Source organism: Solanum stenotomum, chromosome 5, assembly GCF_019186545.1.
Source record: "Solanum stenotomum isolate F172 chromosome 5, ASM1918654v1, whole genome shotgun sequence".
NCBI lineage: Eukaryota > Viridiplantae > Streptophyta > Magnoliopsida > Solanales > Solanaceae > Solanum > Solanum stenotomum.
The window spans coordinates 18,558,660-18,583,666 of NC_064286.1; the positions used below are offsets into that span (position 1 = coordinate 18,558,660).

Genomic DNA, 25,007 nt, shown 5'->3' on the forward strand with positions numbered 1-25,007 from the left:
GGGGGGGGAGGGGGTTAGGGGTAGGGGGTGGTGTAAACTAATTTTTGAAAAAAATTTGAAATCTTTTTCAAAAACAATTATTTTTTAAAACATATTTTGACAGAGGGTGGCCTGGGCAGGGTGGGGCTTTTTTTTTTTTTTAAATTTAAAATATTTAACCAATTTTTTTTTTGCGGGGGAGGGGGCAGGGGTTGAGTGAGGTAAAAAAAATCTTAAAATCTGAAATATTTTTTAAAAATAATTTTTAATTTTTTTTGTTTGGGGGAGGGGGGCTGGTTTGGGTGTAGGGGTAAAATGTATTTGAAATTTAAAAAATAAGATTTTTAAAAAAAATATATTTTCTTTAGATGGGAAGGGTCGGGTACGGAGTAGGGTAGGAAAACAATATTAAAGGATGAAGGAGAGTTTTGAAAAATATTTTTCTTAATTTTTGAAAGGAAGTCATTTTTTTAAAATTGAGGAAAATGAGTTGATTTGGAATACATTTTTCAAAATATGTAAGTCAACCAAACATGGGAAAATTGGAAAACATTTTCTTATAAAAATGGAAAAATTATCCGTATTTTTGTATTTTATAAAAACACCATCATTTTTTGGACTAAATTTCATTCCTGATTTGTTGTACAAAATTTATACAACATATTTTATACAATTTTTATTCGAACTTGTTCTCCAAAGTTACTTTCAATTGCAAGTAGTAATAGTAATTTTTTTGTTGTATAAAGTCAATGAAAATGTTCAATGTAAAGTCATCTTTTCACTGAACAATTTCATTATAAAATAATAACATAAATATATATGGGTATTTAAATAATTTTTAAAACTTGTAAATATAATTCATATCTTAAAAATAAATAAATATTTCTCTCAAAATCTATGGTCAAAACGCACATATTATAAACCCACTTTATAGTCATATACTCTCTCTGGCCTTGCTTTCTTTTGACATACTTTCTCCCCATCTCCAAATAAAATAGTTATGAAATTCTAATTGGCCAAAAGTATATTTTGAATAAACATATTTTAAAATTTGATCAAACATACTCATTTTCCAACTAATAGTTTTTTCTTTTATTATAAAGCAAACTAAAAAGAAGTAAAAATGTTTTTAAGATGTACGTTATTTTATTCATTCAACTAATAATAAAAAAGCATAGATACAAATTTAAAGAGTTGGAGAATTATTAAACAAACTGAATATCCTAACTTTAAAAATTTATTTTCTCTAAAAATAAAAATAATTTTTGATTTCATTTTATTTTTTTCAATCTAACCGTTGTAAATTCTCTCGCTCTCGGATCTCCCCTCTCTCTCTTTCTCATCCTCACAAATCTCACCCTTTTCAAAAATTCTCAGTAAATTTTTGTTTGATTTCAATGAATTTCTTCAGTAGATCTCTTTGATTAGCAGTGAAAAGAACTGTATTAGTTTCAATTTCAGATTCAGAAAAAGAGGAAAAACCCTAGCTAAGTGATTTTGTGTGAGCAAGTGAAAAATATGAATCAGTATCGTATATAAAGCTATTGGCCATGGAAAACACTCGGTAATGGTTTGCTTTTTCTCTGTTCTGCTTTTGTATGCGTTTTTAGGTTAACTGTTTTCTTTAAGTTTCTTTTTTTTTTTTTTTTTTTTTGTCTTTTTGCAGACTGTATATAAAGGAAGAAAGAAGAAGACAGTAGAGTATTTTGCGATTTTAAGTGTGGATAAATCTCAGAAAAACAAGGTTCTTCATGAAGTAAGAAACCCCATGAAAAAAGTTTCTTTGTTTTTATATTTTAATTTTAATTGTAATTTGAGCTTGAGATTTAATTCATACAGAATTTACTAGGGAAGTGAATTGGATTGTTGAAATTTCAAATTTGATTTCACCTACAACAATAACAACAACGTACACAACATAATCTCATAAAGTGGGGTTTGGGGAGGGTAGAGTGTGTGACCTTATCCTTACCTTGGGAGGTTGAGAGATTAGACTGTTTTCGTTAGACCCTTACCTGTATATGCTTGCATGTGATTATAAAATTGTGGAAGTGCCTGATTTGGATTCTTGATAACAGTGGTTTATCCTCTTGATAACGTTGTTGTGTTATTATATGCATTGACTTGCGGTAAAATTCTATTGGTGTCTACTAATCTAAAGTGCTAATGGATCGGCGTACTCAATTGTTTTAACATTATCTGTAGTTCTTACAAATCTGCAGAAGCAGCTGAACTACTTCAGAAGCTAAATGTATATGCTTTTAGAAAGTGCGGTCTTAGAAAATAACTTGCCTCATCATATTTCTAGATGTTAAGGATTGTTGATGCTTGTGACTATCGTAGTTACGAGAATATTGGGAATTATATGAGTACTAACAAAGTCTTTCTGTTCCGTGGCATAAATTTGAAGTCTCGTGAACAAATGATGAAGAACCCCAACCTCTTTTCGTAAAATCTATTTCCTTCAGTTTCCTTTATGCATACTTATTCTTTTATTGTCTACATTTTCCGCAGGTCAAAATTCTTCATTCTCTAGATCATGCAAATGTATTGAAGTTACACTCCGGGTGAGAATTATCTTTTTCCTGTCTTCCACGTAACTCCTTTTTTTTTCTTCAATTTCATTACTGTGGTGAAGGTCATTTTGGTGTTTAATAAGAAGATTTATCTGACTTATTTTCTAATTCAACCGATCCATAGGTATGAAACATATGCACACCTGTGGTTCGTTTTAGAATATTGTGTTGGAGGAAATCTCATGAGCTTGCTGCAGCAGGTAAGCATTGGCAGGTATGGTATTTTATTATTACATTTCATTGATCTAGTGGTATAACTGCTGTGTTGGCATATAGGATGCCTTATGCTGACATTATACACCAACATCCAAAATTTTTGACAAGACCCTAATTCTTCTTCGTCTTTTTTTTTTAATAGAGGCGTGGGATATTGAGGTTTCATGGTAAATATGTTGCATGGCTACATTGGGATTTCCCAAACAGGCACAAGGACATCGGTGTCATGTGCGATTGAACACTTAATTAGAGATGATTGTTTGTAGTCTCACAATATACAAATATAGGTTCTCACTCTTTGGACTAACTTGTTTCTTGTGCCAGCAAAATGATGTGAAAGAAATAGGTTTCTTTTTTGATTTGTATATAAAGAGTAGTCAAAATGACCACAGTTTACTGTAGTTGGTAATGTCACAACTTGCACATGCATCATCTTACCTGTATTTTAGTTTAAACCACACCTGGGAGATAACATCATTTAATCTCAAAGTTGAAGGATGGTAAGCTTCCTGAAGATTGAATACATGATCTTGCTTGTGGCCTTGTTAGAGTTCTTTGTAAGGAACTTTAGCCTGCATTGTTCTTTGTAACACTTGTTCTTTTGGGCATGAATTACTTTTTTGGTGCTTTTTCTACTATACCAGATACTTGCATTCAAAGGGTATTTACTGTGACTTAAAGCCATCAAACATCATGTTGGATGAAAATGGAATCACGAAGGTATGGTGATCTTTATGTTGTGACTTTTCCACATCATGACGGGTGCTTTTGACCAATTATATGACGTTGAAGTTCCATTTGCTTCCTGGCAGCTGTGTGATTTTGGATTAGCAAGAAAATTGAGTGATATATTAAAGACACCTTCCTCCCAGGTAGTTCACCTCTGTCTCCCCTTCTTTTTGCCCTAAAATGAACAAAGGAAATTTGATTCGTTAGCGGTTAAAATGTTCAATGCTACTTGTATTTTGAAAAGGAAGTATGATTTTGAACCATCTTGAGTGATTTGCAGGCCATGTGTGGTGAGTTATTAAATAATGCCTCGTGTTCAGTTTTATCACCTATCCGTTCCTGAATAGATGCATGAGGTTGCCTGATGATGGATTGCTTGACGACTTTGTTAAGGGCAAATTTGTCGTCTTTTTGGGAAGGTTTTGACTTGGTTGGTACTAAGAACATAGTAATGCATGTGAATAGTGTTGAGCAATCCTCTCTGTTTTTAAAAGGTTGAGCATGTTATGAATGATTTTGTGACACTCTTACAACTCTTTTGTGACTTTTGATTCGTTTGCGGTAAAATGTTCAATGCTACTTGTATTTTGAAAAGGATGTAAGATTTTGAACCATCTTGAATATTTGCAGGCCATGTGTGGTGAGTTGTTGAATAATGCCTCGTGTTTGCTTTTGTCACTTAGAACTTGCCCGGTTGGTCTTGAAATGTTTGTCTTGATTGAGTTTGGTTGGAGAAATGATCTTAGGCTTTCTTTGATGTTCTTGAAGTCCACTTGGCCTAAAAATCCCACCTTTGCACTAAATATATCCTTAGTTGCCTCCTTTGAGCCTAATCCTTTTTATTGGCAACCATATTACAAGCCTTATATCCTTTTTGAAAAAGTAACCCTCTTTTGAACCCTTCCCTCCTTGAACTTGAGGTTGTGAAAGTTGAGGCTAAAAGCCAAAGTTGGGTGTGTTATGGGAAATTCATTGAAAGAATGCTTACCTCATGAGGGGGCTTGATATAAAAAAGAAAAAAAAAGAAAAGAGAAATTGAAGGATGGATGGAAAGTCTTAAAGAAAAAAAAACTTTGAAAAAGAATGAAAGAAAATGAATAAAATGAGATTTGAATCCTCCAAAAGTTGAAAATGGTTGCATGTGGGGCATCTAGAGTGGAAACAAGAAAAGAAAAATGAAAAATAGTGTGGAATGTGCATGGGTTTGAAAGGTTAAGAAAAATGGAGAAAGTTGGAAATGATGAGTTGTTGTGTAACATTCAAGGAGGGTGTAGTCACTTATACCTAAATAATATCCTTACCTTCCCTAAGCCTACATTACAAGCTTACCAAAGTCCTTTGAGATTTCTAACCAAATGGAGTTGAGTCAATGTTGATTGAAAATATGGGCAAGCCTATGGTGTGACATTTGTGTGCATGAGATGATTCTTTGTGAGTGTGAGTGTTGCATCTTTGTCCCTTGTCTTGTTTATATGTGTGTGGGGTTTTGGGACACTTCTTTCTTGTGAGGGCTTGTAAGTTGAAAAAGTGGTGATTTTGAAAATTCCTAACTGCGTCAAGTGAGCATGTGCAACAGTTAATGAATTGAGTCATTTCTTGAGTTTGAGTTGTTGTCACTTAAATGATTCTTGATTTTTAAAAATGTTTCATAAGAATGAGAGGATTTCTTTTGTGGAAAGTTTGCATGTGGAATATTTCTTAGTACCAACCAAAGCCATTACCTTTGTGCTTAATTGAGAGAGGGAAATTGATTTGTGGTGTGTCTTGAAATAAGAGCCTCTCGTGTTTTTGATTTTCTTTAGTTTGCGGACAAACAAAGTTTCTAAGTTGGGGGTGATGATGGGTGTTGGATTTCACCTCATTTGAGGCTTTTTTCGTAGCTATTTTGGCTTGAATGGTGGATTTCACCTCATTTGAGGCTCTTTTCATAGTTATTTTGGCTTGCTTAGTTTTGAATTGATGCTTTTAATGTGGTTTTTTTTCTTCATATTTGCATGAAAATGAAATGGAGAGTTGATTTAGGATATTTGAAGAAATCAAGTGAACTTGAGGCAAAAAGAGGTCAATAGATTTCTGGCAGGGAATGGGAATAATTTACTGTGACTTAAAGCCATCAAACATCCTGTTAGATGTGTTAGAATAGAAATAAGTATTTCCTACTTAGAATAGAAATAGGAATAGGAATAGGAATAGGAATAAGAATAGGAATCCTAGTTGGAAAAGGATTCCAATGTAGTGTCTATAAATAGGGTCTCAATGTAACTATTTAGATACACAATTCAATAATATTTTTCATATATATTTCTCACATGGTATCAGAGCATTGGTGAGAACAAACAAGTCACCGTATGTCTATGTCAATTTCCGGTGACTGTTGGGTCTGATTTTGTTATTCTTTTTCCTTTCTGTGGGTGTTGTGCGAAAACCAACACCACCACGAGGCTCGGAAAGCCCCCGCGACCAAACCCCAGCCAAACCCACCGGAAAACACCACCCCACACGCTCTCACGCGCCGATCGGAGGTGGCAGTTTCCGGCGAGTTCTGTCTCACGCGCCGGCGCGTGAGACCTTTTCTGATCATATTTTTTGAGATTTTTTTTTACAGTTGGGGTCGTCCAGCCATTCCGACCAGGCCCATATTGTTTTTGACCAGATCCGATCGCCGGAATTAGGGTTCCGGCTATTTCCGGGCAGTTTCCGGCGACTTTTCTTTGAGATTTGAATTTTCCGAGACAAATTTAGCATAATGTCTTTTGGGTGTGATGTTTTTGGTTCCAAAAATATGGGGATTGGAAGTTCTAGCCCTATAATCACTTCAGAACTTTTATTGGGAAGTTCAAACTATTTATCTTGGGCTTCCTCGGTTGAGCTGTGGTGCAAGGGTCAAGGTGTCCAAGATCACTTAATGAACAAGGCTTATGAGGTAGATGTAAAGGCAAAGACTAGTGAGGAAGATGGAAAAGCCAAAGCACAATGGGAGAAAGTAGATGCTCAATTATGTAGTCTCCTATGGCGTTCTATTGATTCCAAGTTGATGCCCTTGTTTCGCCCATTCCAGACGTGTTATACAGTTTGGGAAAAGGCTCGTGCTTTATACACTAATGACATATCTCGATTCTATGATGTGATATCTCGATTGACCAACTTAAAGAAACAAGAATCCGATATGTCTACTTACTTGGGACAGGTACAGGCAGTCATGGAGGAATTTGACACATTAATGCCAGTTACTACGAATGTGGAAAAACAACAAGAACACAGACAAACATTGTTTCTAGTTCTTACTCTTGCTGGACTTCCTCCTGATCATGATTCTGTACGTGATCAGATTTTAGCTAGCCCTACAGTTCCTACAATCGATGAATTATTCTCTCGTCTCCTTCGTCTTGCGGCACCTCCCAGTCACAAGGTAGTTTCATCACCCACTGTTGACTCATCTATTCTCGCATCTCAAACCTTTGAAAAGCGTACATATCAATCTATGGAGAATCGGCGAGGGGGAGGGCGTTTTGGGAAACCTCGATCCAAGTGTAGTCATTGTCATAAGTCTGGACACACTCGTGATATATGTTATATTTTGCATGGTCCACCACCCAGTTATGATCCTATTGTTCTAAAGGAGTATAATGAGTTCCTTCGAAATCGCGCAAGTAAACAGACATCTCCACCAATAGCATATGGTGCTCAACCTAATCAACCATCCAATAATGCTCATATTGCTCAGACAGAATATGATGAGTTCCTTCAGTATCGTGCAAATAAGCAAACGTCTCCACAAGTAGTTTCGGTTGCACAACCTGATGTCTCTGTTACGGGTAATTCTTTTGCTTGTGTGTCGCAATCTAGTACTCTTGGAACATGGGTCATGGACTCTGGGGCTTCTGATCATATCTCTGGTAATAAATCACTTTTATCCGATATTGTTTATTCACAATCTCTTTCAGCTATTACTTTAGCCAATGGGATCCAAACAAAACCAAAAGGGGTTGGAAAAGCCAAACCCCTATCTTCTGTCACCTTAGACTCTGTTCTTTATGTCCCTGGTTCTCCTTTTAATCTAGCATCTGTTAGTCGTTTGACGAAAGCCCTACATTGTAGCATAACTTTTTTCGATGATTTTTTTCTCATGCAGGACCGCAGTACGGGACAGATGATTGGAACAGGACATGAATCACAAGGCCTTTACTATCTTACCTCTTCAAACTCCTTAGCAGCATGCTCCGTTACAGATTCCCCAGATCTAATTCACAAACGTTTGGGACATCCGAGTCTATCCAAACTGCAAAAGATGGTGCCTAGTTTGTCTAGTTTATCCACATTAGATTGTGAGTCGTGTCAACTTGGGAAACACACTCGTGCTACGTTTTCTCGTAGTACTGAGGGTCGTTCAGAGTCTATTTTTTCATTAGTTCATTCAGATATTTGGGGTCCTAGTAGAGTCAGTTCCACCTTAGGATTTCGTTATTTTGTTAGTTTCATTGATGATTATTCAAAATGTACTTGGGTTTTCTTAATGAAAGATCGTTCTGAGTTATTTTCTATTTTCAAAAGTTTCTTTGCTGAAATACAAAATCAGTTTGGTGTTTCTATTCGTACTTTTCGTAGTGATAATGCCTTAGAATACTTATCCTCCCAATTTCAGGAGTTTATGACTCACCAAGGCATTATTCACCAGACTACTTGTCCATACACCCCTCAGCAAAATGGTGTAGCTGAAAGAAAAAATCGGCATCTTATTGAGACCGCTCGTACTCTTCTCCTTGAATCCAATGTTCCACTGCGTTTTTGGGGAGATGCAGTTCTTACGTCTTGTTATTTGATAAATAGAATGCCCTCTTCTTCTATTCAGAATCAGGTTCCCCATTCCATACTGTTTCCTCAGTCACATCTCTATCCTATCCCTCCTCGTGTCTTTGGGAGCACATGCTTTGTTCATAACTTAGCCCCAGGAAAAGATAAATTAGCTCCTCGTGCCCTCAAATGTGTCTTTCTTGGTTACTCTCGAGTCCAAAAAGGGTATCGTTGTTATTCACATGATCTTCATCGATACCTTATGTCCGCTGATGTTACATTTTTTGAGTCTCAGCCTTACTATACATCTTCTGATCATCCCGATGTCTCTATGGTCTTACCCATACCTCAGGTTTTACCTGTGCCAACCTTTGAGGAATCTACGGTTACTTCTACATCTCCAGTTGTAGTGCCACCACTACTAACTTATCATCGCCGTCCACGTCCAACCCTAGTCCCAGATGATTCATGTCATGCGCCAGACCCTGCTCCTACTGCGGACTTGCCTCCTCCTAGCCAACCGCTTGCACTTCAAAAAGGTATACGATCCACTCGAAATACTAACCCACATTATACCTTCTTAAGTTATCATCGTCTATCATCACCCCATTATGCATTTGTGTCGTCTTTGTCCTCTATTTCCATTCCTAAGACTACAGGTGAAGCACTTTCTCATTCTGGATGGAGGCAGGCTATGGTTGATGAGATGTCTGCTTTACATAAGAGTGGTACTTGGGAGCTTGTCTCCCTTCCTGCAGGTAAATCTACTGTTGGTTGTCGTTGGGTTTATGCAGTTAAAATTGGTCCAGACGGTCAAGTTGATCGACTTAAGGCTCGCCTTGTTGCCAAAGGGTATACTCAGATATTTGGGCTAGAATATAGTGACACTTTCGCTCCTGTGGCTAAAATTGCATCTGTTCGTCTTTTTCTATCTATGGCTGCCGTTCGTCATTGGCCTCTTCATCAGTTGGACATTAAGAATGCTTTTCTGCATGGTGATCTTGAGGAAGAAGTCTATATGGAGCAACCACCTGGTTTTGTTGCTCAGGGGGAGTCTAGTAGCCTTGTATGTCGATTGCGCAGGTCACTCTATGGTCTAAAACAGTCTCCTCGAGCTTGGTTTGGGAAGTTCAGCACAGTAATTCAGGAGTTTGGCATGACTCGTAGTGGAGCTGATCACTCTGTGTTTTATCGGCATTCTGCACCAAGTCGATGTATCTATTTGGTTGTTTACGTTGATGATATTGTTATCACCGGTAATGATCAAGATGGTATCACCGATTTGAAGCAACATCTCTTTAAGCACTTCCAAACTAAAGACCTTGGCAGATTGAAGTATTTTCTAGGTATTGAGGTTGCTCAGTCTAGATCAGGTATTGTTATTTCTCAACGCAAGTATGCCTTAGACATTCTTGAGGAGACAGGAATGATGGGATGTAAACCTGTTGACACTCCTATGGATCCGAATGTTAAACTCCTTCCAGGACAGGGGGAGCCACTTAGTAATCCTGAAAGGTATAGACGACTTGTTGGAAAGTTGAATTATCTCACAGTGACTAGACCTGACATCTCTTTTCCTGTGAGTGTTGTAAGTCAGTTTATGACTTCCCCTTGTGATAGTCATTGGGAAGCAGTTGTTCGTATTCTACGATATATAAAGTCAGCTCCCGGTAAAGGACTACTCTTTGAGGATCAAGGCCATGAGCATATCATTGGATATACAGACGCTGATTGGGCAGGATCACCCTCTGACAGACGTTCGACATCCGGATATTGTGTTTTAGTAGGAGGTAATTTGGTGTCGTGGAAGAGTAAGAAACAGAATGTGGTTGCTCGATCTAGTGCAGAATCAGAATATCGAGCAATGGCGACAGCAACTTGTGAGCTAGTTTGGATCAAACAGTTGCTGGGAGAACTAAAATTTGGCAAAGTTGATCAGATGGAACTTGTGTGTGATAATCAAGCGGCTCTTCATATCGCATCAAATCCAGTGTTTCATGAAAGGACTAAGCACATTGAGATTGACTGTCACTTTGTCAGAGAAAAGATACTCTCGGGAGATATTGTTACGAAATTTGTGAAGTCAAATGATCAGCTTGCAGATATCTTCACCAAGTCCCTCACATGTCCTCGTATTAATTACATCTGTAACAAGCTAGGTACATATGATTTGTATGCACCAGCTTGAGGGGGAGTGTTAGAATAGAAATAAGTATTTCCTACTTAGAATAGAAATAGGAATAGGAATAGGAATAGGAATAAGAATAGGAATCCTAGTTGGAAAAGGATTCCAATGTAGTGTCTATAAATAGGGTCTCAATGTAACTATTTAGATACACAATTCAATAATATTTTTCATATATATTTCTCACAAGATGAAAATGGAATCGCAAAGGTATGGTGATCTTTATGTTGTGACTTTTCCACATTATGACGTGTGCTTTTGACCAATTATATGACGTTGAAGTTCCATTTATTTCCTGGCAGCCGTGTGATTTTGGATTAGCAAGAAAATTGAGTGATATATTAAATACACCTTCCTCTCAGGTAGTTCACCCATCTCTCCCCTCCTTTTTACCCTGAAATGAACAAAGGAAAAGTAAATTGGTAGCATAACTGTTTGGAAGTTCACTAAAGGTAAACTGTTTGGAAGTGCTTTTGACCAATTATATGACGTTGAAATTTCAATCATGCTTCCCTTTTCCTCTTCCAGTTCTTATAAAAATAAGATTTCTCTGATATCTCAAAACTATCTATGAACCTTTCGGATATTCTTTGGCATCCATCTTATCTCTCAGTCAGATCTGTAATGCCTAGAAAATCAGTTAAAGGTTCAGATGCAATTCCTTTACTTTCATTTGATGCACCTCAACTATCTGATTTTGTCAAAATGTCAAAGGAGCAATTAGACTCTTTTAATAGTAGAATCATCAGTATTGTTAGTGGGAATACTCCCTCAGAGGGGAGAAGCAAAATGTGATCATACTTTGAGCTTTTGAGCAGCAATGCTGATGCATCAAGACCAATGGGTGTATCGTGTTGGTTCTAGTCAAAATGCTTCATCACTCCAAGGTTTCTCTGTTGCGTGATCAACTTGCTTCACTTATTGGCTTGTTGATTCATCACTCTACTTTTACAAGGGATGAGCTGGCAATTCTAGAATATTAGGCGCACCAAAACCAATTGATGGTCTAAGAGACAGGCAAAAGAATTTGAGAAGGTTTTCCATGGCTGCTTTGGGCGAATTACTATTTTATATATCTACTCAGAGTGAGCATGTTCGGGATAATAAACCAATGGAGTCTCCATCTAAGGACAGCTGACCCTCATTCTGTTGGCAGGTATCTTCGTTGCTGTAACTTCTTATTGGTGCAGCTTGTCAAGTTTATTACTCCCTCCATTTTTATTTTTGTCTTGTTTTGACTTGGCGTGGAGTTTAAGTAAAGAAGAATTTTGAATATTGTGAACTTAATTAAAGATATGCAGAATGTACCAAATGTTCTTAAATTGAAACCGAAGGAGTGTTGTATTTGTTAAAATTCCTCTCCACGATATCTCACTAAGCTATACTGCAATGAGGTTTTAAGTATTAAGTGTTCGATGAGCAATCACTTAAAAGCATAGACGCTGTCAGAAACACAATTCAAGCACCAATGCAGCTCTTATGAGAATCAATGCAAGTTGTCACTAGGATATAAATGGTATACTTATTAATGGGATAAAAACCATTTATCTTTTAATTAGTGATAATTATACAGTCACGTATACTCTCAGACATGCAAGTGTATATAAGGTTTATCTTGTAGTAAATCATGTCCTAGAAATCTGCACGGGACAAATTTCTAACATGAAGAATTAGATGGATGACAAATGACAACTTGGCATAGACTTAGCTATCTGCCCCACATCACGAAATATTGTAGAATCTATACATACAAGATTCTACAAATTTTTCTCTGTATTTTACTGGATGAACTAATATAAGCTTGCAATTCCCTTGTAATGCAACATTGTATAGCAGTAAAATGAACAAGTGTATTAAGAGTAACACAACACTATCTTTATATATTGCAAAGCTTAATTTTGTCTTAACATTCCTTTCTGAAAATGTTAATGTTGTGGGTTACAAGTCCAATAATTTCATTGGTTTCATCACTTTTAAGAAACGGAGAGGATGATATTACTATACTTAATGCTCTGAGGACAATTGGAAATATCTCCAGTCAATGATGGTACTGGTCAGCTCAATTCACCAGCCAAGATGTCATTACTGACCTCTGCTACGTATTTAGGGCTTCTGGAAAGCAGGAGAGTATGAGGCTGACAGCAGGGTCTTGCTTGGCTCATCTTGTTCGTTTTAGCCTTTCTAGTATTCAACGAGTCATGGAAAAACTGTCATTCAAGGATGTGGTTTCAAGTCTGGTCAAGCATAATTCACGGGAGTAACAAATCTGCTTAAACATTCTGAACCCTCCTTGAGAAAGTCATACATTTCCAAGTGTTGGAAAGTACCTTCTTGCCTTGGTCGAAGACATGAATCTTGTTCTGAATCTGCTGACTAAAATTGAGCAGGGAAGTGAAGTTTTGAAGGGAAACGCACTCATATTTGTGGCTCTACTTTGTATGAATGGGAAGAGGTGGCTGCCACTAGTTTTTTGCAATGCTAAATTGCTCTAGACCGTTGATAGGCTGGTTAAGGAGAAGAATGTCTTTGTGTAGCAGTGTTTAGATGCACTTGGGATGGTTGTCACATCAACTGTACCAAGTTTGCTTGAGTGTATATCTGGGGAGATTCAGCAACTGAAGGGTGATAAACTCCGTGGGCATCAATTAGCGTCACAAGTCAAAATTCTTCTAAGAATAGTATGCATTTTTTTCCTGTTGTTCTCCATCTTCTTGGGTGCCCTTCACTGAAAAAGAAGGGTTGCTAGTCATCAGGTTTTGCAACAGTTTGCAAATCTGCTTAAACTGGTGGAGTCTCCTTTCCAGGTAATCTGATGATATATCCTTATTACATTTTCTAATAGAAACATAATTGACCATATGAAGTTTAAGAATCTTTTTGTTGTTGATAAAGTTAATTAAAGTTTATGTAATCAGTTCATTGACAAGTCTGTATCTGAGAATCTTTAGTTAGTTATGTATAGCGTATTGACCGTAAATAATATTTGATGCCTTGTTTCTCTTTGAACATGCCAAGTGTCCTTCTGATAATTTTCCTACTTAACCAGCTTGGCGAAGGTGGTGTACTTCATACAAAATGTTGAAGGTGCAGTGTTAGCGTCATTCGATTGTTGACTTTGTTTGAGAGGAATCAAAAAAATGGGATCTTCACGTTGAAAAACAACAAGTTTGATTTTATTTGGTTTTTTTGGTGGTGAAATTTTTTGTCCCACCACTCTTTCTGGAAACATATGTGCCATCTTGCACCTTCAATAATCTAATATTCTTGACCCTATAGATTTTCATGATTATGGCATGCATACTGCTGCATCTTCATCTTTATATTCGTAAATTTCTGGCACATCACAGTGTTCTAACTAAATTATTTCAATATCTCGCAGGAGAATGCACAAACAATTGCTGAATATTTTATCTTCCCATCCACAAGTGAAGAAGGTCAATTATGCAGGTCTTGCTGACCATCCAGGGAGGTCTTTTCACCTCTAGGTATTCAAACAAGTGATTGTTTTGGGACTTTGAACTAAGGCGCTATGGTTGTCGGTATCCTACCACCGTGAAGCTCTTCCTTGAAGCTTACTGTTTAAATGTTGATCAGTTTGCAGGCTATGGGTGCAGGCACGGTGCTGAGTTTTCTAACAGGTTCTTTGGCAATGTTTAAGCATGTTGCTGAGGCTACCAAGTACTTAAGCATTACAGGCAGTTTTGGTTAGTTTCATCTGATGCTCAATTGCTAATTCTAAGATCATTTTTTCCTATCAAACTATCCTAATATACCTTCTCAATCTTTCCCTGTTGATTATAACACTTGCAACTATTCTTTTGCTTTGGTAAGACAAACCATATATATAGTGGACAAGAACAATGTTTCTTTTTGAATACCACATCTAATAGTAAACCTTAAGAGGGTGCAATGCCTAAAGAGATGGCATCATAGGCAATCTTCCTTAACACTAGCGTAATCAAGGATAGAGGAAAACTAAACTACCAATAAGAAATATTGGCAAAATACCTAGACATGGTGCCTCTTACTCTAAATCACAACTAGACGAGAGATAGTGTGTTGGACTGTTTCATATCCAACTCAACTAAAGTATATTTGTGTCACGACCCAACTTCCCGAGTCACATAGCACCTACTATAACCCACCAGTAAGTAAGCCAACCCGTACCCAGAACGACAAGTAACGCAACACTCCTCTGCGAACCTTTCTATTATTCTGTGGCATAAATTTCAAGTCTCGTGAACAAATGATCAAGAACCCCAACCTCTTTTCTTAAAATCTATTTCTTTCAGTTTCCTTTATGAATGTACTTATTCATCTATTGACTACATTTGCTGTAGGTCAGAATTCTTCATTCTCTAGATCATGCAAATGTATTGAAGTTCTACTCCTGGTGAGATTTGCATGTAACTCCTTTCTTTTTCTTCAATTTCGTTTCTATGGTAAAGCTCCTTTTGGTATTTAATAAGAAGATCTCTCTGACTTATTTTCTAATTCAACCGATCCATAAGTATGAAACATCTGCACACCTGTGGTTGGCTTTAGAATATTGTGTTGGAGGAAATCTCATGAGCTTGTTGCAACAGGTAAACACTGGCAGGTCTTCTATATTATAAATACATTTCATTGTTCCAGTGGTATTACTGGTGTGTTGGCATATGCCTACATTGGGATTTCCCAAACAAGCACTAAGGACATCGGTGTCATGTGCGATTGAAAACTTAATTAGAGATGATTATTTGTAGTCTCACGAAATACAAATATAGGTTCTCACTCTTTGGACTAACTTGTTTCTTGTGCCACCAAAATGATGTGAAAGAAATAGGTTTCTTTTTTGATTTGTTATTGAGTAGTCAAAATGACCATAGTTTACTGTAGTTGGTAATGTCACAACTCTCATCTTCATCATCTTACCTGTATTTTAGTTTACCACACCTTGGAGATTTTTAAGATAATTTAATCTCAAAGTTGAAGGATGGTAAGCTTCCCGAAGATTCAATGCATGATCTTGCTCGTGGCCTTGTTAGAGCTCTTCTATAAGTATCTAAAGCCTTCATTGTTCTTTTGTAACACTTGTTGTTTAGGGCATGAATTACTTTTTGTTTTTTTGCCCACTATACCAGATACTTGCATTCAAAGGGAATAATTAATTGTGACTTAAAGCCATCAAACATCCTGCTGGACAAAAATAGAATCAGGAAGGTATGTTGATCTTTATGTTGTGACTTTCCACATCATGACGAGTGCTTTTGACCAATTATATGACGTTGAAGTTCCAATTGTTTCCTGGAAGCTGTGTAATTTTGGATTAGCAAGAAAATTGAGTGGTATATTAAAGACACCTTCCTCCCAGGTAGTTCTTTTGACCAATTATATGACGTTGAAGTTTCAATCATGCTTCTTTTTCCTCTTCCAGTTCTTATAAAAATAAGATTTCTCTGATATCTCAAAACCATCTACGAACCTTTCAGATGTTCTTTGGCATCCATCTGATCTCTCAGTTGATCTGTAATGCCTAGCTGAAAATCAGATAGAGGAACAGATGCAATTCCTTCACTTTCATTTGATGGACCTCAACTGTCTGATTTTGTTAAAATGTCAGAGGAGCAATTAGACTCTTTTAATAGTTGAATCATCAGTATTTTTAGTGGGAGTACTCCCTCAGGGGAGAAGCAAAATGTGATCAGATACTTTGAGATTTTGAGCAGCAATGTCCTAAATTATTTGGCAAACTCCAAAACATGACTTATAATAAATAATGTTTCAAATGGGAGACTTTTCTTTAGATATAGTTATAGTACACTGAAACTATATATTATGCTAAGTGGCCGTCACCTTCTCGTCGGCGATCACCGTCGCCAAGAATGGCATAGTCGCAAAGCTTCGTCGTGCCATACACCCTTTCCAACATCTTGACCAATGGGTCTATTATGTTGGTTCTAGTCAAAATGCTTCATCACTCCAAGGTTTCTCTGTTACGTGCTCATCTTGCTTCACTTATTGTCTTGTTGATTCGTCACTCTACTTTTATTGGGGATGAGCTGGAAAATTCTGGAATATTAGGTTGTCTAACTGATGGTCTGAGAGACAGGCAAGAGAAAGTGAGAAGGTTTTCCATGGCTGCTTTGGGTGAATTACTATTTTATATATCTACTCAAAATGAGCATATCGTAAACCAATGGAATCTCCATCGAAGGACAGCAGACCCTCATCCCGTTGGCAGGTATCTTCGTTGCTGTAACTTCTTATTGGTGCAGCTTGTCAAGTTTATTACTCCCTCCATTTTAACTTTTGTCTTGTTTTGACTTGGCATAGAGTTTAAGAAAGTAGAGAAGACAAAAGATTGTGAACTTAAATTAAAGATATGTAGAATGTACCAAATGTTCTTAAATCTCGTGGTCTTAAACATGTCATGTGGAAAGATGAAATTAAAGAATTTCCAAAAAAGAGAAGACATATTGTTTTTTAAACAGACAAAAAAAGACAAAAAAGGAAAGGAGGACAAACAATTTGAAACAGAGGGAGTGCTATATTTGTTAAAATTCCTCTCCACAATATCTCACTAACCTATATTGCAATGAGGTTTTAAGTATTAAGTGTTCTATGAGCAATCACTTAAAAGCATAGACATTGTCAGAAACACAATTCAAGCACCAATGCAGCTCTGATGAGAAATAATGCAAGTTGTCACTTGGATATAAAAGGTTTACTTATTAATGGGCTAAAAACCATTTTTCTTTTAATTAGTGATAATTATACAGTCATGTATACTCTCGGACATGCAAGTGTATATAATGATTATCTTGTAGTAAATCATGTCCTAGAAATCTACACGGGACAAATTTCTAACATGAAGAATAAGATGAACGACAAATGAAAAATTGGCATATACTTCGATTTTTCCCTGTTAGCTATCTGTCCCACATCACGAAATATTGTATATACATACAAGATTCTACAAATTTTTCTCTGTATTTTACTGGATGAACTAATAAGCATGCAATTCCCTTGTAGTTCAACACTATATAGCAGTAAAATGTACAAGTGTGTTAAGATATTTCTCTTGGGGTTGTAGAAAAAATAGGATAAAATCATACAAGCATCTGTACTATATTTACATATTGCAAAGCCTCACATTCTGTCTTAACATTCCTTTCTGAAAATGTTAATGTTGTAGGTTACAAGTCCAATATTTTTTGTCTGTTTAAAAAACAATGTGTCATGTGGAAAGATGAAATTAAAGAATTTCCAAAAAAGAGAAGACATTGTTTTTTAAACAAACAAAAAAGGAAAGGAGGACAAACAATTTGAAACGGGGGAGTGCTATATTTGTTAAAATTCCTCTCCACAATATCTCACTAGCCTATATTGCAATCAGGTTTTTAAGTATTAAGTGTTCTATGAGCAATCACTTAAAAGCATAGACATTGTCAGAAACACAATTCAAGCACCAATGCAGCTCTGATGAGAAATAATGCAAGTTGTCACTTGGATATAAAAGGTTTACTTATTAATGGGCTAAAAACCATTTTTCTTTTAATTAGTGATAATTATACTATACTCTCGGACATGCAAGGGTATATAATGATTATCTTGTAGTAAATGGGATAAATTTCTAACATGAAGAATAAGATGGATGACAAATGATAACTTGGCATAGACTTCAATTTTTCCCTGTTATCTATCTATCCCTCATCACGAAATATTGTATATACATACAAGATTCTACAAATTTTTCTCTGTATTTTACTGGATGAACTAAGAAGCCTGTACTATATTTACATATTGCAAAGAGCCTCACATTCTGTCTTAACATTCCTTTCTGAAAATGTTAATGTTGTAGGTTACAAGTCCAATAATTTCATTGGTTTCATCACTTTTACGAAACGGAGAGAATGATATTACAATACTTTATTCTCTGAGGACTATTGGAAATATCTCTAGTCAAGGAGGGTACTGGTCAGCTCCATTCACCAGCCAAGATGTCATTAGTAACCTCTGCTACATATTTATGGCTTCTGGAAAGCAGGAGAGCACGAGGCTGACAGCAGGGTCTTGCTTGGCTCGTCTTGTTCATTTTTTCCCTTCTAGTATTCAACGGGTCATGGAAAAACTTACATTCAAGGATATGGTTTCATGCTTGAACAAGTGTAATCCACGAGAGCAACAAATCTGCTTAAACATTCTGAACATGACCCTCCTTGAAAGTCATACACTTCCAAGTGTTGGAAGGTACCTTCGAGCCTTGGTCGAAGAGAAGAATCTTGTTCTGAATCTGTTGACTCTCTCTAATTGTACTAGTGATGTTTTGAAGGGAAATGCACTCATATTTGTGGCTCTACTTTGTATGAATGGGAAGAGGTGGCTGCCACTAGTTTTTTGCAATGCTAAATTGCTCTCGACCGTTGATAGGTTGGTTATGGAGAAGAATGACTTTGTGAAGCAATGTAGATGCCCTTGGGATGGTTGTCGCATCAACTGTACCAAGTTTGCTTGAGTGTATATCTGGGGAGATTCAGCAACTGAAGGGTGATAAACGCCATGGGCAGATAATTAGCGTCACAAGTCGAAACTCTTCTAAGAATAGTATGCATTTATTTCATGTTGATCTCCATCTTCTCGAGTGCCCTTCACTGAAAAGAAGGGTTGCTAGTCATCAGGTTCTGCTACAGTTGGCAAATCTGCTTAAACTGGTGGAGTTTCCATTCCAGGTAATCTGATAATATCCTTATTACATTTTCTAATAGAAACATAATTGATCATGAAGTTTAAGAATTCTTTTTGTTGTTATAGATAATTAAAGTATAAGAAATCAGTTCATTGACATGTTGCTGAAAATCTTTAGTTATGTCGAACGTAAATAATGTCTGATGCCTTGTTTCTCTTTGAACATGTCAAGTGTCCTTTTTATAATTTGCTTATAATTTTCCTAACGTAAATAATGTCTGATGCCTTGTTTCTCTTTGAACATGTCATGTGTCCTTCTGATAATTTGCTTATATTTTCCTACTTAACCAGCTTGGTGAAGGAGGTGTACTTCATACAAAATGTTGAAGGTGCAGGGTTAGTGTCATTCGATTGTTGACTTTGTTCGAGAGGAATCAAAACAATGGATCTTCACGTTGAAAAACAAATTTAATTTTATTTGGTTTTTTTTGGTGGTGATATTTGTTGTCCCACCACTCGTTCTAGAACATATGTGCCATCTTGCACCTTCAATAATCTAATATTCTTGACCCTATAGATTTTCATGATTATGGCATGCATACTGCTGCATCTTCATCTTTATATTCGTAAAATTCTGGCACATCATAGTGTTCTTACTAAATTATTTCAATATCTTGCAGGATAATGCACAAACAATTGTTGAATATTTTATCTTCCCATCGACAAGTGAAGAAGGTCAATTATGCAGGTCTTGCTTGCCACCGTGAAGCTCTTCCTTAAAACTTACTGTTTAAATGTGGATCAGTTTGCAGGCTATGGGTGTAGGATCGGTGCTGAGTTTTCTAACAGGTTCTTTGGCAGTGTTTAAGCATGTTGCTGAGGCTACCAAGTTCTTAAGCATTACTGGCAGTTTTGGTTAGTTTCAGAGTGTGTGGCGAATGGCTCGATATTATGGTCTAATATTAAATCCCATCGCATCAATGGGTCCGTATCTGTTGCAGTGCCCACTATGTCATTCAACACCGCCAGAGTGAGGGGTGGCACATCAACTCCCCGCACCTTCATAAAATGTGATCTCGACTTTGTTGCCCACTTAGCATAGAACTCCATCACCACTGCATATTGCACTCAGTGGGCTCAACAAAGATGTACTCCATATGGTTCTTGAATGCGCCTCATAATCCGGGGAAACTCCCTTGCAAGATTGTCCCTTTCTATGCACACATCAGAGAAATAGCATGCCTCCATGTGTTTCTTCCACCATACTTTGCCCTCTTTGGCCACTGCTCGCAATCCAAATCTCCGAGTTTGTCCTCGACGGACTGCTGGTGCGGGAGGTACATTCCCCCCACTCCGAACTCCCTTTCTTTGACTTGATGTTGCCACCTCTTTGCCGGACTTGATGTTGCCACCTCTTTTGCCGGGTCGCTTAGTACCTAACATCACCTATATATCACAATAGATTTCAGCCCAAGACAACAATTCACGGAGTATGCCCACAATGCATCATCGATAACTTGTCAGCCCAATCTTTTCGTTGTGCATTCACAGTCTTCTGCAGCAGGATTTACTTCACTTCCCTTGACCGCTAGTCTGAGGATGATAGGTTGTGGCTACCTTGTGTCGCACTCCATACTTAGCCAACAAATTCCGCAACGAACTATTGATGAAATGCTTACCCCCATCGCTTATCATGGCCCTTGGAGTTCCGAACTTGGTGAAGATGTGCTTCCTGATTAACTTTACTACCACCTTCGCATCATTAGTAGGTAAGGCAACAACCTCAACCCACTTGGACACATAATCAACTGCTACTACTAGTATGTACTGGTTTCCATTGGAAGCTAGAAATGGTCCCATGAAATCTATCCCCCACACATCAAAGATCTTGACCTCTAAGATGTTGCTTAACGACATCTCGTGCCTTTTAGAAATAGTGCCCATTCGCTGACATTGATCACAACCCTTCACAAAAACCGCAACATCTTTAAATAGAGTAGGCCAAAAGAAACCAGATTGCATTACCTTATGCGCCGTGCGCTCGCCTCCATGGTGTCCACCATACTGTGAAGAGTGACGACTCTCCAATATTTGCATCGCCTCTCTTTCAGCTATACACCTTCGCTTCATCCCACATATAAAACCTCGCCTCATGTTTCAGCTTTTTTTTCTTATGTGTCGAAGCCCAGGTGGAAATAAACCACTTACCAGCAAGTTTACAATATCAACATACCAAGGTACTTGTGCAATGTCCAAGGCTAGCAATTGCTCATCAGGGAATTCTTCACTAAGTTGCTCGGACTCGGGTGCGGGTATCCGAGACAGATGCGAATCCGAGAGTCGGATTCGGCAAAATCCAAACTTTAAGATTCATGGGTGCGAATTCGAGTATGGATACGGGTGCGGGGATACGGCTAAAATTTTTCAATATTATAAAAATATGGTTATGAAGATATTTTAAATTTGAAAGATATGTTGTGATAAACTTACATGTATTTTGTAGAATTCAATCTTCCATTCTTCAAGATGAGATTACTCTTCCATTCTTCCTACAAAGACACAACAAAATAGAAACTAAACATTAAAAGTATTTACAAATTAGTGAATTACAATAGAATAAATATAACTAAAAGAATCAATAAAAATTGAAAAGAAGAACTAACCTTAGAACATGGATAGTAACTCTTGTCTCTTGAAACAAAGTGAAAGTGAAAATACTGCAATTATTAAAATTTAAGATATACAGAAAGATAATTATCCACAATTTAGATATTCATAATTACTAATCAATATTCAATACACCAAGTAAAAGTGTAAAACATACTATTTAACAAAAATCAAGAGATTGTCTCAACTTAATCCATAACTTAAAATTAACATAAGTACATAACAACAAAATATTGTCAATTATCAAGTTATTTAATTAAGTTAGCTATCTCTTCCACATCTTCTTCAACTTCTTCCAAATCTTCAAACTCTTCCTCAAATATCACACCTTCAATTTGAGGTTCATCTATTGAAAGCTCGGTTAGATCATTAGTTGTCTCATCAATATCAAATCGATCTCCACCTAAAATAAATTAAAAAGAATAAATATATTAGAAGATTTTATATAAAAAGAAAAAAACATCATTTAAACTAAACAATTGAAGAAAATAATAAACAAAATATAGACATACCAACATCCCAATATTTGCTTGGCCCATTTATATATTTCTCTTTCTTGCGAGACAACAACCGGAGATTATATAATGTACAAACAATAAATCTTTGGCTCTTGAAGTTGCTAACTTATTTCTCAAGATATTGTGAATCAAAGAATATGTACTCTAATTTCTTTCACAACAAGAGGAAGAAGCTGGTTGAGTAAGCAACTTGTAAGCTAATTGTTGCAAAAGTGGAGCCGAGACCCCATGATTTGCCCACCAAGAAAGAGAATAATATACATCATAATAGCCTCAATCACGTGAGGCTCACTAAAATAGCCACTTCCGCTACAAAAGGATCCATACTCCAATGAGACTTGTTTCATTTCATTAGAATCTTTAAAGTACCTTTGAAAGCACTTGACTCTATTCAATGAAATTTCACTATCTTCATTAGGAGCTAGCTTTCGAATTCCATTTTCTCCTTGAAGCCATGATTCATGATAATATTTGGGAACCAAAGAATGTGCCATACAATGTAGAGGTGTGTTACTTTTGTTCCACCTAGCCACAAGAATATCATGAATAGTATCAAAAAAATTTGATTGACCAGAAATGAGATCTTTCCCCTCATGCTCAAAGATGACTTTCTTGACCTTCTCAATCATTGAGTCCCACATATCATAGATGAGATGTAATTTTGGACCATCAATATCGGCAGTTCTTAGCATATCAACAATTGGTTCCGTAAATTTCAAGAAATAATCAATACTATCCCATTTTTCATCATTCATTATAAGGGATTTTATTTCACGTGTTTTGGCTTCAATTCCCTTATCCCCCTTATAATTCTTCCATTCATCATCCATGACCATTTTCTCCAAAGAAGATTTCACTTTGCGAACTCGGGTGGTCATAATGATGTGTGAGGCAAGATTTCACCAACCTTCAACAAACACAAATTCGAATATTTTTGAAAAAGTGCATGTGTCAAGTCATGTTCACAACAAAGTTCTTCAAATTACTCACTTCACTAAGTAACTCTAAAATCCATTTACAATTAGTAAAGTGAGGTGATTTTTTCGAAGGTTGGCACATACTTTTCAAAGCTAGATTCAAACAATGAACAACACAAGGAGTCCAAAATATATGAGAATATGTTTGCTCCTCAATAGTACCGGCAAGTTTCATATTACTTGCATTATATGTAATAACTTGAACAACATTGTTTGAACCTACATTTTCTATTGCTTCAATAAATAAGTTAGCAATAAATTCACCATCTTTTACGATTCCACTAGAATTGATTGAATTTAAAAACATTGGACCTCCACTAGATGATGCCATTATATTGATCAAAGGTCGTCTTTTAGTATCGGACCATCCATCCGAACAAATCGACAATCCTTTCTTTTTCCATGTAAAGAATTGATTGCAACTTTCTATCAATATGTGTTTTTTCTTGAGCTAAAAGAGTTGTCCTCAATCTATTATATGATGGGTTTCATAACCGGGAACGGAATTTTCGGCTAGAAACTTAGAATATTTTTTAAAATAAGGAGAGTTTGCAAAGTTGAACGATAAACCTGATGCGTAGAACATCCTAGCGGCTAATTTGTCGGTCGTATTTCTCTCATAGATGCCGAATGATTTTCCTATAGCTCCACTACTCGAACTCTTTCTCTTTTTTTGTTGAATTAAATCAGTCCCCTCCGGAAGTGATATAATCAGCTTTGTTTCTTGCATCAACTTGAACAACGGTTCTTTTTCTTTCGGCTTGTTCATGCTCCATCTTCAAAGTCGCATATATACCACTACTTTCTTTACATATTTGAACACCATGACCCGATAATCTCAAAAGATGTGCTTTCACCCTATTATATGATCCCGTAACTATTTTATTGCAATAGTTACAAGACCATGTTCTATTTCCACCCCCATTTGGAGCAATCGAAATAACTTTCACATGATTCCATAGAGGTTTATCATCAAAATCTACTCCTACACTTTTTGTAGGTCTCATAAAATGTTTTTCTTTTTGACTACTTGATGCCATCTTGTTAAACAAAGGAAGATGAATTTTGTTTTGGTTTACAGTGAACTTGAATGAAAAAACAAGGAAGAAAGTCAAGAAACTACTCTATTGGAAAATGAAAAGATTTTTGGTTTTAGGAGGGAAAAGTTGGTGACAATGGAAAGATTTTTGGACTAGTTGATGGTTGATGGGATGTCTTCTTTTTGCTGTTACTCTACTTGGAAGACTTTTTGAGTTTTTCTTTTTTTCAAGAGCCGTATATAGTGTACATATATTTTTACTATTTTAATTTGAATTGTTTTTATTGTTCTAATAGAAATAAAATTATTTTATCTAATTTTAATTTATGTGAGATCGTTTGGATATAATGTTTTTATCTAGCGAGACATGATCCTTGATTTGGATACGATATATATATATATATATATTTCTAGTATTTCGATAGTTCGAAGCTTATAATGATAGAAAGAATCAAAAGATCTAGTAAGCGGGATCCTTAAAGCGCTTGTATTGCTAGGAAGAATTAAGTGATCTAGCTATGATCCTTGATCTGAATATGATATTGTGCGTGAAACTCTATATATATATATATATATATTTCTAGTATTTTGATAGTTCGAAGTTTGTATTGATTGAAAGAATCAAAAGATTTAGTAAGACGGGATCCTTAAAGAGCGTATTGA

At 36.4% G+C, this 25,007-nt stretch overlaps 1 pseudogene; it reads left to right on the top strand.

Annotated features, from left to right (window-relative positions):
- The first annotated feature begins 13,917 nt into the window (after positions 1 to 13,917).
- On the top strand, positions 13,918 to 20,063 carry LOC125863735 (serine/threonine-protein kinase RUNKEL-like; annotated as a pseudogene).
- Positions 20,064 to 25,007: the final 4,944 nt, after the last annotated feature.